This window comes from Sceloporus occidentalis, unplaced genomic scaffold, assembly GCF_023333645.1.
Source record: "Sceloporus occidentalis isolate IW3139 unplaced genomic scaffold, rSceOcc1.0.p SCAF_6, whole genome shotgun sequence".
NCBI classification, from domain to species: Eukaryota; Metazoa; Chordata; class Lepidosauria; order Squamata; family Phrynosomatidae; genus Sceloporus; species Sceloporus occidentalis.
Genome location: NW_028316986.1, coordinates 62,923,465 through 62,942,320, shown reverse-complemented (window position 1 = coordinate 62,942,320; position 18,856 = coordinate 62,923,465). Strand labels below are relative to the sequence as shown.

The following is an 18,856-nucleotide window of genomic DNA, read 5'->3' as shown; positions in this document are numbered from 1 at the left end:
TGTGCTGCATCCAGATTTATGTGCATCCTACTGGGATGATTGGAGGCTTTCTCCTCTTCCCCAAGCAGCCCCTATATACCGTAAAAATAATTTTAAAAAGTGAAAGGAACTCTGCTTGATGAAGCCAGCTGTAATGTGCGGCAGGAGGAATGGGGGTCTCTTCTGTGAGCAGTGGAAGGGAGATCATGGATCCAGTCCATTGTACGTAATGACACAATAGTAACACATGCCAATGCAAACCACAATAATTTTCCCCTTCTGCCTTGTACCTGTAGTGTACATTACAGATCTTCCCAAGGTTTGGCCTTGTCAGTGAGAGACAAAAGCAAATCAGAGGGACAAGAGGAAGTATGGAAGTGACCCAGGAATCATGTAGTCAGAGCTGCTGGGTAGTTAATCCAGTCTAGGTCAGTCACACATTATCCAGCAAGATGAGGTTTTAAGCCAGCCCAGAAATCATTACAGCAAATCAATAGTCCAGATCAATTAAGCTAGCAAGAAGTAAATCGGTGTCATCAATCATAGCCAGTTCAAGGAAACACTTAACACTGAAGAGTACTACCGATCACCAAGACAGAGTAGTTGTAAGCAACAAAGACACCCAGGAGATGCTGGGAGATTTAGAGTCAGCTGTTTCAAGACAGCATGGAGTTAAGGATTCATTGGCGTGTTACAGACTGCCGAAAAGCAGCGGTCTGCTGCCGCCACCGGTTGCAGCGTCCGGGAACCGCAGCAGCCAAATGGCGTGGTTCCCGGATGCTGCAAAGAAAGAGCGCGAAAATCGTGCCCCTTCCTGCGCCCCAGAAGAGACGACGCAAGTGCCAAAGTGCCGCAAGTGCTGAAGTGTGGAATGGCCGCCGCCATTTCATACCGACTCAGTCCATACTAGGGTTAGGGGCGTCTGGAAGAGACGCCCCTTTCTAATCCTAGTACGGACTGAGTCCGTGCTAGGGTGCCCATTTGTAACGGGCCAATGTATCCTATTAAACAGCTGCTGAGATTGGTTTAGTCTCTTGTCTTCAACAATCTTCAGAGGATGATAGCATGTCCTCAGAGTCTGCCACTTCCTGCTGGAGAGTAGTCCCACCACTGCCTCAGTCCCCAGCTCCACAAAAATGGAGAGGCCACTGTCATCAGGAGTTGTAAATTTCTGGCAATATGACTCCTCTGTGTCAGATTCTTCTGACTGCAGAGGGTGAGTTATGACAATGATGGTAAATGGCATATGTGTAGAATAGAAGTCATATGTCCATCATCTCTGGAAATGAAAAAAAGTGTTATATGACTTCATAGAGATTCATGTTAATGGAAGGACTGAAGATCGTAGAAGAACCTGGTAGATTTTTTTTTTTTAAACTCATTTGCCATCCATGTTCCTCATTTATAAAATGACATATTGAAGATAGATATTTAACTTAACCTGCCTTCCACACAGCAGTTTTCAAAATATTAAAGCAGATATTGTCATTAATGTCATCCATATCCTATCAACCAGACTAATATATAAAAGGCACTAAAATATAAAAATTGTGTTAAAATATTTAAAGAACATAGTATATTAAAAGCATATATTAAAAAACACAGTCCCCAGCAACCACACTAATGTATGAATATCAATAAAATGTTTTGAATACATTATGAATGAAAATTAGTTGAATTAAGATTGTAAAATAAATGTTTGTAAATATGTCTTGCAGACCATGCAGGGAACTGGAATTTTCTTTGGGATCTCACAAAGCAAAAGCCCACTTCCTTACCACTGTATGATCCAATCCTCACATATATCTTAGAATCAAAGGTCCCATACAGACAAGTGAAAATAAAGCTGCTTCGGGTCACTTTGGAGGTATGCTGTTTAAATGATGCATGTGTCCTAAGAGTCTGGAAGCTGCGCTAAAGTTGTGCTTCAGTTCTTAGGACTGGATCATGGCTTTAGTGCAGCTTCTGGACTCTTAGGACACATGCATCATTTAAACAGCATACCTCCAAAGTGACCCAAAGCAGCTTTATTTTGGTCTGTCTGTATGGGGCCATAGAATCATAGAGTTGGAAGAGACCGCAAGGGCCATCCAGTCCAACCAGGTGTGGTCTTGTAGGGCATCAGGACACATTTCCCCTGGGTCTCATAAACCCTTAGTGTTGCCCTGATGGGACCATGCATATTTCCTTGGGAAGTGAGTTCCAAAGGGGTAGTTGATGAGAAAGTACTACTTGAAATCTGTGGAGAATGTTAATAAAATCTGGGAGCATAGGAAGTGGCTGTTAATAGTCTTCATTGAGAAACTGCAGAAAGCTATTCAAGATTTCTGGATTCTCATCCCCAGCATGCAAATAGTAAAAGGGAAAGAAGATGCAAGATCAATTGATAAAAGAGAAGCACAGATCTAAATATACATAGTAAATCTAAAAATAATTAAACAGAAAAGTGAGTCTTATGTTGTAGGTTGAGTTTAAGGGAGGTCTGAAAAGGTATGCTGAAAATGAAAATGGCATTGGAGACGGGGGAACAGTAGGAGAAACATGAAGCATCCTATCACTCCTACCATATATAATGTGCTAATCTGGTCTAAGAAGTAATTGCACCATATTTTATGTTAAAGGAAAGGGGTTTTATTTTGGAGAAGAATCTAATTTTAACAAACTACATAACAACAAGACTAATAAACAAGATTCAAGAGTGTTATTATGTCTTTTTTCCTATTACAGACACCCTGGCAGAAGTCAAGAGATATTAGCCTGTCATAAGTGGATGGGGCATGGGGAGGGGGAATCACCAAATTGGCAATGCTGTTGGGGGGGAAAATCAGATGAAGCCTTTATATCATTTATGTGTCCAAAGGAAGTGACAAAAGGAGCTCTGGAAAACATGCCCTATGAGGAGTGGCTTAGGGAGCTGGATATGTTTAGTTTGAGGAAGAGATGGTTAAGAGGTGGCATGATAGCAGGTTTAAATATTTGAAGGAATGTCACATTGAGGATGGAGCAAGATTGTTTTCTGTTACTCCAGAGACTCGTACACAGAGCAATGAATTCAAACTACAGGAAAAGAGATTCCTCTTAAACATTAGGAAGAACTTTCTGACAGTAAGCTGTTTGACAGTGGATACACTGCCTCAGATTGTGGTGGCGTCTTCTTCTTCGGAGATTTTTCAAGAAAGGTTGGATAGCCATCTGTCAGGAGTGCTTTGATTGTGTTTTCTTACATGGCAGGGGGAGGGGGAGTTGGACTGGATGGTTCCTATGGTCTTCTCCAACTCTGTTTCTATGATTTTATATCACAAATAAAATGTCCAGTCAGGGGTAAGCAGTAAGATACATGTATAGAACAGAAATGACTTTCGTTTGAGAAATGTAAAGCCTGAGTTTTTATGACAACCCACAACATTAAGCCATTGTGAGCTCAGTTTACCTCACAGTGATGAAAACAAACATAGATTTTCTCAACATGTAAGACTATTGCTCAACAAAGGTTAGTGCCAGAGACTTGGTGATTGCATCTCAAAGCTCCCATCTTATTCTAAGCTTCTCTAGTTATTGCTTTAGAATATTCTTTATCCATTCAGAATATCTACTGAATCTACCACTACAAATAAATTTTCCAGGAGCTGAAGAATTGCAAGCAGAGCATTTGCTGAAGAATGCAAACCATTCCTGACCTGTTCCTAGTTCATTTCCATTCCTTTCTTTTAGGTTTAAAATATGGGGAACAAAAACAATAGCATAGCTTTCCATTTCAAAAATATGAAATACAAGCAATGCTTTTTAAATGACTAGATACTCGCAGCCAAAGATTTGACTGATAAGCTTCATACAAGATGTGAATGTCAGTCCCTTCTGGCTTCTGAATGGGTCCTTGGCCTATGTGTAAGAGTTATTCACTTGCGGGAAGGATAAGGTGACTGCTGCTCCTAGCAGTCGTAAGCAAGGAAAAGAGATGGTGGTGAATGGATCTCGCCTAATTTCCTTGTTTTCTGTGAGGGCAAAAGTAATTCTGACAGATGGCCATCTAAACTTTGGCGCGTTACAGACCTCCCGTTTGGGGCAGCCTGTAGGCGCTCCTTTCCCCGCCGGATCGGGGCCTCAGCTGCCAGAACAGCAGCCTCCGAGGCCCTGATCCGCTGCTTTCCAGGCCGCGGGGAAGCGGCAAAAGGCTGCTTCTCCGCGCCCTGAAAAGAGGTGTCCTTGGGGCTTCATGCCCCAAGGACACCCGACGGTGGTGGGGAGGAGGAGAAAGCTGCCGCTCGGCCCCTTTCTCCTTTGCGTCGCTGGCACAGCCATCTAAAGGCTGTGCCAGCGATGCAAACCACGGAAGGAGTTCCATTTCGGAGCTCCTTCGTGCACCACGGAAAGGGCACTGTATGCGCCCTTGCGTGGCACAAAGACGTCACGTCCACACTGCCCTGTTTGGAGGCGGCGCGTTTGTGACGTTGTAATGGCAGCCCCTGTGTGGAACGGGCGCCACCATTTTGTACATCCTGGGGACGTATTGGGGTTAGGTGTGTGCGTAAGGCACGCACTTTGCCTAACCCTAGTATGTCTCCAGGACATACTTAATAATAATAATAATAATAATAATAATAATAATAATAATAAATGTTATTTATATACCGCCCTGTGGCGAACCAATCCGGGCAGTTTACAACATTAAAATAACATACAGCATAAAAACAATATATTTCCCTCCCCCTTAAAAAGTTATTAAACTGCCTATCTAAATTAAAACCACAATAACTAGTTAAAACAACAATAAATTAAACAAAATAATACCAACGGGCCATTGTTTAAAAAAGAAGTGATCTCTTTCTATTGTCCAAAGCTCTTACCAATGTTTAATCAATCAAACAACAAAGAAGCTTCATTTATATACTGCTTCATACCACCTAAGCAGTGTCTAAGCGGTTTACAACTGTAAGCAAATTTGTCCCCAACAATCTGGGTACTCATTTTAGCAACCTCAGAAGGATGCAAGCCTGAGTCAAGCTTGAGCCCTTTTGCTGGTCTTGAACACGCAACCTTGTGGTTTGGAGTGAGTGGCTGCAGTACAGGCATTTAACCACTGTGCCGCCAGGGCTCCTGGTAGAATCAAAATAACCTTCCTTTTAATTAGAACTATTTGGCTCAGGTCTTACCTTCTGGAGCAGCCGGAATGAAACTTCCAGTCTTCTCTTTTCCAGGTTAAAACTCATTTCACTCAACTGTTCCTCACAGGACTTAGTTGCCATACCATTATATCATCTTCATCTGGACATGTTTCAGCTTCAAGTATATTTTTAACCTTAAATAGTGGTGCCCAGAGCTGATGTAACATGGAGAAGCAAGAAAGGAACTGGGAAGTAAAATAATGATGCTGCCCTTAGGAAGTAACAATTGAACTACCCACACCTCCAGCATTTACTTGAACATCTCCAGCATTTACTTCAAGTAGACTTTACAGACCGCCTCCAAACCTCAAACAGGTATTCATCTACAGGATGACACGTGACACAGATGGTGACACAGGTACTAAGCCTTGCCACAGACCAAGATGCCAACTCTGCCCACCCATTTATCCAGGAAATGTCAGCACAAGACCTAAAAAAAAGGGGAGGGGTTCATGTGGTCATCATCCAATGTGATCTATGCTATACTGTGTCAGCAGTGCCCTTCAGCAATCTACATTGGGCAAACAGAGGATAAATGGACATAATGAATGAATGAATGAATCTTTATTTGTATACCGCTATTCCAATGATCACAGCGGTTTACAATCAGTTAAAATATGATACAACAAATCCAATAAAAGAAATCCCCCCACATTAAGCAATAAAATACAACAATAAAAATATCCATCATTCAATCACCTTTTAAAACCATTAAAACTAATAACAGCAATAACCCCAAAGACATCCATTACATTACAATTACAACAGCATAAAGGAGAAGAGTGGAATTAAGGGACATGGGGGAAAGCAAGGAGGAAAAAATGAGTCTTTAGGTTTTTTCTAAAAGACTCTAGGGAGGGGGCTGAGCGGAGCTCAACAGGGAGAGAGTTCCAAGCCTGCGGGGCTGAAGCAGAAAAAGCCCTATGTGCAGACATCACATATCTCGTGTCAGGAACTCTCAAAAGCTGTTTCCCACCCGACCGGAGAGTGCGGGGCGGATTGTATGGGGAGAGGCGGTCCTCCAAGTACCCTGGGCCCAAGCCATTTAGGGCTTTATGGGTTATAACCAACACCTTGTATTGCGCCCAGAAGCCAATTGGCAGCCAGTGTAGGTCTTCCAGTACCGGTGTTATATGACTGGCTCTGGAGGTACCCGTAACCAGTCTAGCCGCCATGTTCTGAACCAATTGAAGCTTCCGAGTTTGGTACAAGGGTTGCCCCATGTAGAGCGCATTACAGAAATCGAGTCGAGAGGTTACCAGTGCATGTACCACTGTTTCAAGGTCCCCCCGGCCCAGGTAGGGTCGCAGCTGGCGTATCAACCGAAGCTGATAACAGGCGCCTCTGACTGTCGCATCCACCTGAGAAATTAAATCAGATATTAAGAATGGGAATACACAAAAACTGGTGGAAGATCATTTCAGTCTCCCTGGTCATTCCACCTCAGACCTCAGACCTCAGAACAGCAGTCATTGAACAAAAAAAACTACAAAGGTAGATTGGAAAGAGCAACAGCAGAAGTGGAATTCATCCACAAACTACAAGTCCCCCCCCGCAATGGATTGAACAAAGGCAATGGTTTCCTGACACAGTACATGCATTTCAACACTATCTGACCCCATCCTCATGGGGGTACCCTACATTCAGCTATTCCCCTCACCATAGGCAATCCCATTGCAAAACTGGATCTGCCACTTCATCTCCATACTTATTTTCCACCATAATTTGCAAATAAATTCTTTAAAAATCAAGACAATGTGATTGTGTGGATTTGTTTTCTCATTTTGTCTCTCATAGTTGAGGTCTACCTATGATGTCAATTACAGGCCTCTCTCATCTTTTTAAGTGGGAGAACTTGCACAACTGGTGGCTGACTAAATACTTTTTTGCCCCACTGTATATGTCTGTGCCTGGCTTCCACTCCACCAAATGCAGCTGAGGAAGTAGACTAAAATCTACGAAAGCTCATGCTGTCAATTTCTTTCTTTCAATTAGCCTCAAAGGTGCTACAAGATCTGTCAGTTTCTGAATGGGTATAATGGTGTACAATAGACCTGAAATATAAATTATTTCTGAACTGTACATACTTTTAAATCTAAAGAAAATTTAGATATTGCACTTTTCCATTGGCTGATGTGTATAATTTTTTTGGTTTATTGATTTATTTTATTTATGTGCTGCCTTTCTCCTGGAGTGGGACCCAACATGGATCACAAAAGGAATATCCCTCCAAGAATAAAATGTTAGACCAATTCTGCTGTTTCTCTTTCTAATCTACCTTTGTAGTTCTTTTGTTCAAGGACCACTGTTCCCCCTGGGCATTCAGGCTCCCTGGGCATTCCATCTCAGTCCTCAGAACTGCAGTTCTTGAAAAAAAGAAATGCAAAGGTAGATTAGAAAGAGAAACAGCAGAATTCATCCACAGACTACAGTCCATCAGCAGTGGACTGAACAAAGATAAGGGCTTCCTGGCACACTACACACATTTTAACACTATCTAACCCCATCCTTATGGGGACATCCTACACTCATCTATTCTCTTCACTTACAGGCTAGTTTCCAATGCCAAACTGGACTTGCCACTTCATTTACATACACAAAAGATTTTGAATTTGAATTGATATTCTAACACACCAAAGATGTATACAGGTCTGTCTTTGGCTTTCCACTCCACCAAATGCATCTGAGGAAGTTCATGCTTCCAGCTTCTTTCTTTCAGTTAGTCTGAAAGGCGCTAAAAGCTCTCTACATACATGTTAAATTCTGTAAAAGAAAGAAAAAATAAAGCACGTTCTCCAATATAAGGCCTCCCTATGCATGATGTCATATTAATACATATAGTTCAGCTATATGTATGAATGAGGGAAGAGAATATTCATTGAATCTACCTGAGGACTGGGGTGGGGGGGAGAAACAAGAACACATCTTGAGGAGAATTCATGTTGGGACTTTTGGACATTTGTAAGGCTTATTTCTCTCTCTCTCTCTTTCTCCTTGAGTATTCTTTCAATTCCTGTGAGATTTAGACTCTTCCCAGTTCAGAGGTTTTGCAGGGATGAGAGGCTGATCAATATGGCTTGCTTTGGGAGGTTAATATATCTTGATGTTTTTTAAATGTTGATTTAGGAATTATTGTCCTGGAAGACAATTTGATCACAGCCCTTATTGACTTCTGGACTGAGGAAATTATTTGGGAAGTGGACACATTTGTTCCTGTGCTTCCCCCTCTGTGAAGTAGAAACAAAATCAACTAATTTTGTGCAATAATGGTGAATTTTCCACTCCTTATATGTATTTTTTTTTAAATATATATATATCCTGAACAAGTCTTATAACTCCCCTCCCCTAGCAAAGCCCATAATTCTGCTTCAGTAAGTAATCTCTTTTGGTATTGTCATTTTCTTATCACTTTTTTCCAAAATTATATAATAGACATATTTATTGTTTATGCATTTGAATAAATGAAATAGAATACTTATTTTTATGTAATATAAATATTTTTGGGTACCCCGAACTGCAATATTTTTCCCACTACAAGCACTAATATGTCCAGGCACCAAGGAAGCCATAGATGGAAGTATCTTGGCAGAGTATTAATAAAGTACTAGCAATGTGCAGCTCACTCTTAAAATTGCTTTAGGGTACTCCTTTGAATTTAAAAATTGTGCTGTCAAACAAAATAGCTTATTGAGTTTTCAGTGTAGTCTTTTTATAACTCACTATTATAAAGAAAATATTTTCCCCCAAACTTTGATTTTGTAACTAATCCAGTTGTAATGGATTTACAAAATTATTTATATTCCCAAGAGTTCAGAAGATTCCTTACTTCTTTTTTAAAACAAAAACAAAAACAGATACAGGTTGAGTATACCTTATCTGAAAAATCAAAAATCTGAAAATCTCCAAAAGCTAAAACTCTTTAAATGTGTGGCTGAGATGGTGACATCTTTGTTTTCTGATGGTTCGGTATATATAAACTTTGGCGTGTTACAGACCGCCCCTTTGGGGCTGCCTGTAGGCGCACCTTTCCCCGCCGGATCGGGGCCTCAGCGGCCAGAGCAGCAGCCGCTGAAGCCCCGATCCGCTGCTTTCCGGGCTGCGGGGAAGCAGCAAAAGGCCCCTTCCCCGCAGCCTGGAAAGGGGTGTCCTTGGGGCTTCAAGCCCCAAAGACACCCCGCAGCGGCGGGGAGAAGGAGAAAGGGGCCGTTTGGCCCCTTTCTCCTTTGGTCCGCTGGGCGCAGCCATCTAAAGGCTTCGCCCAGCGGACCAAACCAGGAAGGAGCTCCGAAACAGAGCTCCTTCGGGGGTCGTGGAAAGGGCGCCCTAGGCGCCCTGCCGCGACCGCAATACGTCACAACCGCGTGCGCCTCGTTTGGAGGCGGCGCGGCCGTGACGTATCAATGACGGCGGCCGTGTGGAACGGCCGCCGCCATTTTGTGCATGCACAGCGTGTACTAGGGTTAGGGCGGTGCGGAAGCACCGCCCCGTCTTAACCCTAGTACGCGCTCCGCACGTACTTTTAAGCCCGTGTGTAACGGGCCTTTGTTTCATTCACAACATCATTAAAAATGTTGTATAAAATTCTCTCCAGGTTATGTGTATAAAATGTACTGGATATACAATATATATGAATTTTAGGCTTGGCTCACATCTCCAAGATCTCTCATTAGGTATATGCAAATATTCCAAAATCCAAATAAATCTGGAATCCGAAACATTTCTTGTCCCAGGCATTTGGGGTAAGGGATACTCAACATGTATTATGTCTCCTTCTTTGAAGCCCCAACATCTTTGTTTAACAAAATAGTTTGTGGGGCTTCCTTCATCTTTCTATGAAAATATTTTTACATTTACAGCATGTCAATAACATATAAATATTAGAGCTGGACTCATGTCAAAGGCTAAAATCTGCCCAGACATTCCATGTTAAGCTACAATTTTCTCCGTTTCACAGGCTAAATATTGTAACATAAGTAAACTATTACTTTAAAAATGCTGTCATATGTCTAGGACAACATAAAAACAGTTCTGTGGTGGTCTATAATGTACCTTGGGATTGCACGGGTGGGAGTGAGGGTGGATAAAAATCAGAGAATTCTTCTTCTTGATAGGTAGAATACATCTGTTGTTCATGTGAGTTAGACTAATCCTTTCAAATACACCATATTTCTGCTACACTAACTAGATTTCAGAATTAATGCCAGAATAAGCGTAAGAATGTATTTTGGACTATCTTGCCATATTTAATGTGCTTAATACAATCTGATCCTGGTAGCTGGAGGTGTTAAGGTCCCAGGTGCATACTCAGTTTTCCCCATCCTGCTTAAAGACTGCATTATTAGCATCTCTCCTACATATGAAGCAGACATGAGATTCACCAACAGTTTGGCTGGCAAGCACATAGTTTCCTTGTGCCCTTTCAGACACAGTGTCTTAGCTAACTTCCAAAAGGACTGATCAGTGAAACCAGTACAGTTTTGGAGCTCAAATTATATTAGGGAGTTATTTCACAATTGGTTTTTGAGATGATAGTTATGCATTGTTGTTCCAGTGGTTGGAATCACATCAGTAGTTGTCATGCAAAATGTCATCTTATTTCTGTTTAACTTGTTGCTTGTTGCTGATGGCTTGCTTATTTATGGATTTACCGAGGGACATCCCCTTGCTTCCTTATCTTTATCTTTAAACCTTTAAAGATCTAAAGGAAAATATTAGTGCCAGCATTAACATCTGAATGCTCACCCAAGCTTTTCTTATGCTTTTTGGAATGCCTTTAACCCTACAGTCTTTTGGTTTAACCTCAAAGACCTCATCTACAAAGTCTGTGGGAAAAGAAAATTATCTACACTTTTCATTCAGTAAATCTCTCAATGCCAAATCAGCATTTCATTGACACCTTTTATAAAATAATATTTTAAGATGTCTACCTACATTAAAGTGTATATTTTCTTGGATATCTTGGCAAAGGCCATGGGCACATTTATTTCTTGGATGCCTAACATTCCACTCCCCCCTCCTATGTCAACTGTAATGTGGCATCGTAATTTATTAGGATGTGTAAAAAAAATCAATGAAAAAGTTGCTATTTTGAATTGTCCCATAGTGGCTCTTGGACTGAGGGGAAGGAGACACTTCACCCCAAAATGTCAGGATGATGTGCTCTCCCAATTGGGCCATGCACTACTTGTGGAATTGGCAGTTGTTTGTATATTTTATCGTAACTATCGCAAACCTTTATACCATTTTCTCTTTTATAATGTTATACTGTACCATTTTCTTGAAACAATTTTTGCTGAATGATCCTAGACAATCAGACAGAAGGCAAGTGCAATAGTGATATCACTCCATTCATATTTAGGTGTATGATATCACTGAATGGAGAAGAAACGACTTGTTACCTTTACTCTGAATGGGTCAGGGAGGGGAGCACAATACATGAACTTTTCATAGGCATAGACTTCAGAGATATAGCAGTCTGGAATATCAGTAGGCAAAGGAATCTTGTAAAACCTTTGAGATTAAGTGTGTGAAAGAAGTTGTAGCATAAGCTTTTGCAGACTCATTCTACTTTTCCAGATTCATGAAGTCCACATCTATGTTTTACACAAAGGCAACCCAATTTCACAAAAAAGCAAGCCACTGTTCTAAAATTAATCTCCCAGAATTATTTTTCCCATATAGAAATATTGCCCCAATTAAGAACAGTCTGAGGACTCCCCCGATGAGCTGCATTGCCGCCGGGAGGTCGCGCCAACCGAAGAGGCCCTGCCGGGCCTGGTACACCCCAGCAGGCTTTGCTGGGGGTGTCAGTAAGCCCAGCATGCTTTATTACATTACCCGGTGACTAGGGGATTAAGGGATAAGAGGCAATCAGAACTTCACATAGCTGCGAGATTGTGTTCCCTAGCCCATAGGTCATCCCGAAATTGCAGTCATCGATCAACCGGGGTGTTGTTCAATTTTATAGATCATGACCTCATGCTTTGGGCCAACCCTACACTGTTTTAATGTTGAGTTAATAAAGTTGTGGCCATTCTTCCAACTTTGGTGTTGTGTGGCGGCGCCCCTCCTAGGCAATTTCCTCTAAACCAATCAATAATGAAAACATTAAGTTCTACCCCATCTCTATTGCCCCCCACATAGCCCCCCTCCACACTATCTTTCTGTCAGGATCACACACACACACACATATCTGCAGTTCACTCCCATGAAGTTCTCTCTGAGGAGTGCTTTAATTGTGTTTTCCTGCTTAGCAAGACCTGTGCAGTCCCTTCCATCACTTTGATTTTACGATTTTATACACATTCCACACATACCTTTCTTTTTTCTCTTTCTCTTAGAAATCCACCCACCCACAGATACATACACACCCATCAATTCATAGAACAACACTCTTCATTTATCCATTATGATGGCACCACCATTCAGGTTGACAGTTCCAATTCTTGGGTTCCAGTCACACAACTTGCCCCTTTACCTGGTACTCAGGCTTCAGGAAGGTTGTTATTCTAGACTGTGTTGATAACAGTGTGGTACAGCACAATTTCTTCCTTTTAAATGAAAACAGACAGACAGAATTGTAGAACATAAAAAAGTAAAGATTTACTATATAACAGTTAAGTGAAACATGACCTCCATGAACTCTTTCCACATTCCCAGTTCCCTATTCAGATTCTACTCAGATCTTATCGATTCCTCTCTTCTTATCAGCCATCACTCCATTTCTTGCTGGACCACTAATTCTTTTACAGATGAGCCTCTAAGGATATACATATGAGCCTCATGTCCCATGGCAATCATGTTATTAAAGGAAATGGAAACATAACAGCAATAAAATCTTTCCTATCATATACCTCTTCATTCACAGCACTTTGCTCCTTTGGCATCTCCCTGGTGCAATAAGTCTCCTCACTACAATTCCAGGATGTCACATGACATGAGGGGATTAAGTTCTCCTCCTCTCTCACTCTTCCCCATCCCCCTTGCTATTCCAAAGCAGGCTAATTCCCAGTAGTGTCACTAGGGGGTTAAGGGGTGCAGATCACACCGGATGACACCCCAGAAGTGGGATGACACCTGCCTAAGCACCCTCTCCACTATCCTGCAGTGCGCTGTGGCATAAGGCAGGGAGGAAGAAGACCCAGCACACCTCTACCTCCCTGTCCGGTACCATTTTCATGTGAATTAAGCAGTGCCAGGCAGGGAGGAAGAAGGTGTGTTCTTTTGGCCCTGCTCCCTGGAGCCCTACTCACCCCCAAAGCCCCACATTCCCTGCACCAGGTGATACCCCAGCCTGAAACACCACTGCTATCTCCACACCTGTCATTTATTTAAACTTTTTTGCTGTATTTTGGTATTTGTGGCAAAATGATTAAATAATAAATTTTATTTATTTACTTTTTAATCAGGGGTTGTTCTGGCACAGAGGAATACTGTAGAAGGGAGATCCTGGAGGGAGGGGTTGGAGGAAGAGAGATTGTTCTGGTGGATGACAGAGGGAGGCACGCTATCAGTCTGCTTTGGCATAGTGTTGGGGGGGGGGGAGAAGGAAAGTCAGGCCCCCTCATGCCATGCAACTCCCTAATCTCAAGACTGCCACAGGAGGAACTTGGCACACCTGAAGATAAATGACACAACAGTGCCTTTGGGAGCTTATTCACTGGTTTCCCCCATGAATGGAAAGGTGTATTTGGGAGGAACAACAGCAATTAATGGTAGGTAATGTCATGCAGTAAATACTGGGCAAAAATGCTTTGATCCTATCACAATTCCTCTTTTTATCTTTGTGTGGTAGTCTTCTAGGTTATAGCCCTTTTCTCTGTAGCCTCCCTTTACAGCATTCTATGAGCTGTGACTGGCTGGTTCTACTGGGCTTGCCCAGCTTCTCAGTTCATATCCATCAAGTCAATCCATTGTCTCAGGGTTGTTGTTTTTTAAGGTTTTTTTTTTATAAATAAAACAAGAGGAGTCAGGGATGAAGTGCTATATGTCTACACCATGCTGCCATAGGCACCATGAAGCTAACAAAAGTTTCACAGTGATAATTCTGGTCTTCATTCTTTTTATTACATGGTGAAATCTAGAAAACCACCCACAAAAGGGTCTTTATGAGAATGAGTGCTTAGAAACTGCTGGTCCTGCTGTAGAGAATCAGCAGCTTCCTGAATAGGTTCTTCAAGAAGGTTGTGTGAAGGGATAACTGGGGAAGTTGGCAGTGTGTGGCACAGGCAATTTCCCTAGTTCCTTGAAGCAACCTTATTCTTCACTTGGTTTGTGCATGGTGGTGGCAGCCGGGAAAGGGAGAGGAATGAAGGAAGGATCAGGAGAACCAGTTCTTTCTTATCCAGTTCACACCTCTGATTCTTTTTCATACACCTTCTCTCTCTCTCTCTCTCTCTGCCTTTGTTGTGAATGTGTGAATAGCCATTCCCTTATCCATGCAAAGAAGGTAAAGCTGAAGGAAGAAATAAATCTAAGGAAGTGAGGTAGCAGTAGCTCCAGCAATGAGCCCTAGAAGTAAAGGACCTAGAAACTGTTATACATTCACTAGTAACTTCACAACTTGATTTCTGTAATGCGCTCTACATGGGGCTACCCTTGTGCCTAGTCCGGAAACTTCAACTTGTGCAAAATATGGCAGCCAGGCTGGTCGCCGGAAAAACTAGGAGTGACCGAATAACACCCGTCCTAAAATCTCTTCACTGGCTACCTATTAGTTTCTGGACACAGTACAAGGTGTTGGTCATAACCTTTAAAGCCCTACATGGCTTGGGTCCAACCTATTTGAGGGATCACCTGTTCCCATATAATCCGCCCCGCACACTCAGGTCCTCTGGGAGGAATCTGTTGCAGTGTTTAAAAACCAGACTAACTGCTACCTCCCAGAGGGCCTTCTCTGCAATTGCTCCCAAACTATGGAATGGCCTGCCGGACGAGATCCGTCAAATTGCCAGCTTAGACAGCTTTAAAAAAGCTGTCAAGACTGATCTCTTCCAGCAAGCCTTTGCTGAATAAATAAAAGTGTCCAGCCACAGAATGACTGCCCCCCCCACATCATGTATTAGCCCACCGCTCTGTCCTCGTTACACACACACACACACACACACACACACACACAAATTCTGTTTTAATAGATATTTTAATTGTAACATGTTTAATCCTGTTTTAAGGGGGGGAATTTGGGACAGTGTTGTAAATGTGGATTTTAATGTGTTGTGAGCTGCTTTGATTGTCTTGTCACAGAAAAGCGGGATACAAATAAAAGTTTTATTTATTATAATATTATTTGTTTGTTTGTTTGTTTATTTATTTATTTATTTATTTATTTATTAGAACCTCTGCCTCTTTTGCCACCATTGCCAGGTTCCTGGTCATCTTGTCTTTCTTCCATGATTAGGAGGATGTGAAGTCATAGCTGCCACTAGATGGGAGGAAGGAGGGTAGTTGCAATCTTTAAGGGCAGTTTCAGGGTTTGATGGTAGAGAACAACAAGAAAAGGAAGCATCACAGCCAGTCAGGGGGAAAGTGAGCTATTTTAACACTCACTGTGAAACTGGGAATGCAAAGGATTAACTGTAGCTGCCACAGTTGATCTGCCGTACTGGTGAGGAGGAGTTGCATGGAATGAACAGCAGCACAAAGAGTTGAGAAAGAAGAGGAATATCATAAAAAGCTGGCAGAAACCTCTTCTGCTCATAGAACTAAAATGCCTCCCACTAAAATGCCATCTTCCTCTTCCCTCAGCTCCTCTGATCACCATCTTGCTGCACTTTGCAAAGTACTCCAGCTTCTGAGAGAGCATGGGGGCCTCTCTGGAAGTGTAATCACTGCCATCATCATGTCTCTCATAGGAATGGTCTTTATTGTTTTTTACCAAGGCCAGACATTCTTTTAAATGTATGTGAAATTCAGGAAAAAATGGAAATAGTGGTTCTATCAACACAGGTTTTCATTAATAATCTCATAATAAGTAGTTTTGTACTCCATATTAAAAATATTATGGGAAAGTTGAAGATTTAAGTGTTCCAAGTAGACTAGATTGTCAGAGGTTTTGCCACTCCCAGCAACTTCTTTATTCTTGCATTGCAATGCAATTGTCCTCCCTGTTAAATACCAGTAATAGATTATTAACTGTTTCCTGTTTAGGTAATGTGGCTCAAAGCAATTCTCTTTACTTCTTCTTCTGCAATATTTGCAGTTTGGATTGTGCAGAGCTATCTGCACACAGTTGCCAGATTAGACGAAGTAAGCTGATTTTTATCAAGCCACTGGGTAATTCTGACCATTTCATCTGACAATTTTAGTACTGTACTGTGACAGCTGACCTGTGTAAGTGAAGGATTATTGCAGCATCAGTATACTGAAAAATGACTTTGAATGTGAGCATCCTTTTAACATGTGTCTGTTAAAGGTAAGAGAGAAAAATCTATCACGTTTTGTGTTTTAAACAGAAATCTAGCCAGATTAAATGCTGTGGGTACTGTGCATGTGTTTTTGTTTTTTGCTAGATTATGCTGAAACAAAGATGCTGTTAAAAGACGTAGGTGATACAGAGTGTTATTTCTAATCTAGCAAGTTGCTGCTCTAGTATCCTTCCCTTTAAACATTAGGTAAATGGTGAGGTTGTGTCAAAGATTTCTTTAAAGAATTCAGTGGTGTTGCTGTTCAAATATTAAATGCATGTGCTAAAATACTTTATATGAATTCTAATGGCTCTTGGTTAAGCTATATGACAGCAACATTTTTCTTTGAATATTGTTGCACAAACAGGGCACTGTTTTTCTTAGAATAGCAAGTGTTGGATTAGGATCAGATAATCCTCCGTTCAAGTCAGTAAACCCAAGTGGGGTTTCAGCAGATTGTTATTAACCAGAAATGTTGTCTTTGCCCATTTTTCTTTTTCTTTTTTTTTTTTTTAATCTTGGGTTTCTTTTACTTTTCCTACACATTAAGCAGTTTCACATTGTAGTAAAGAAGTGATGCCTTGCTTCATTTTGCCCACTGTTGTATAAGCAATTCTGTTTTCTGTGTGTGATGACACAAAGGACACATAAAGGTTTCTTTCAGTCAGTCTCTGGGTATGTACTTTCAGGAGCAAAAGAAAAGACATCTGTTTGAATATAAAGGCATAAGGAGCTTTTCATGTATTTTTTCAAAAAATGGTAAAACTCATCTTATTTTAGTTGCCATTTAATTATTTGAAAAATATGTTTTCAGACAACTTTGACCACATAATGGGTGAAGCGTATTGCTACCCCATAAATTACCTTTCAAATGTAATTTAACAAACATAACAGACCTGTTCTTTCAGAAGGAATTCAGCATATGGGGAAAATAGTATCTAAAACAGCTCTTGTTAGATATTTTCATCATAACCAACATTTTTTGATGACATGAACTTAAAAAGACTGAAAGAGGCTAGTAACAAGAAGTTCTGCCAAAATGCATTTATTTTTATTTGTTTTTTATTCATTGTTTGATTTTACAAATAATAATTAGGTTAGGTTTACAAACCCAATCGTTTCTATTCTATGTTATTATTTTAAAGGCCAGACTCAAGGCTTTTGTGTTGTTTGCCAAGTGAAGTTAATAGATTCAACAGATATACTCTTCTGATATGCTGTTTATGTTATGTACATGTTGACTCAGAACTATGGTAACACTCTCCTTTGGTATTCTTGGCAAAATTTATTCAGAGGAGGCTTCCCATTGTCTTCTCGGAGGCTGAGAGAGAGTGATTTGCCCAAGATCACCCAGTCAGTTTCCATGGCTGAGAGATTATTCAAATCCTGTTCTCCTGGAGTCTTAGTCCAACATACAAGCCACTCTTCCACACTGGTTTTACAATGATGTGACATTAATTTACGGAGCTATATAAATGACATGTCCAGTTAGAGATGTCTTTAGTTTCCTTTCTGCAGATTTATTTCATCGTAAAAAAGGGAAATTATCTGCCTTTTCATGTAAACTAACTTCACAGTTTAAACATCACAACAAACACACCCACTCAGATGTGCAAGTAACCATTATTTAATTTCTAAACATTTTTGTTTTGTTTTGTGTATATATTTCTACACTGTGAGCAATCAAGCTGTATACTCTTGTGTTCTACATTGTTAAGACATTATTAGTCATACCGGAGAAGGATCTCTTTGAATTAATACAACTCAATAAAGCAAATGCTGTTTAATTAAGGCAACATGCTCATGGGATTGGACATGATTAAAGTATCATTTTCATCTTGTGAAATTATTGTCTTTGTTGTTGTTTTTTAAAACACCCCCATATAAACAAAACCATAATGAATATCAGTGATCAAGAGAGACCATATGGTTCTTATCTGGCATAATTCAAAAGGCTATTCCAGGGAATAATTTCTAATTTCAGCCTCTAGTTGAGGCTAACTAGCTGGCTTCTCTAGTACAGCCATTGTCCTGCTGTTGCTTCTCAGTGGCTTCACTTATACAGGTCTGAATTACTTTCAGAGTTTATTTCAAATTCACAGGTATCTTTTATAAAGAGATGCACACATGCCAGGGTCTTCTATAGTTGTGTGAATTGAAATAATTGTATATGCCATAGTCTGGTATTGCGTGATGATGATATATTAAATGTTCTAGAGAGAGCTTGGCAAAGTTACTTTTTTGGATAACAACTCCAAAATAGTAACAATTCTGTAATCTGTTGTCACTAAATAATTAAGGAAATATATTGAT

General features: G+C 40.8%; 1 protein-coding gene across 5 annotated transcripts in view; it reads left to right on the top strand.

Annotated features, from left to right (window-relative positions):
- Positions 1–18,856, top strand: part of CHRM3 (cholinergic receptor muscarinic 3) — a 315,762-nt gene that overhangs the window by 187,813 nt on the left and 109,093 nt on the right. Inside the window, exon 1 of one of the 5 annotated variants that reach the window (XM_089529853.1) lies at positions 16,480–16,551. The exons of the other annotated variants lie outside the window; for them this stretch is intronic. The gene's annotated coding sequence lies outside the window, so the exon portion shown is untranslated. Of the gene's footprint in view, positions 1–16,479; positions 16,552–18,856 lie in introns of those variants that run through there. 5 annotated transcript variants of the gene reach the window in all.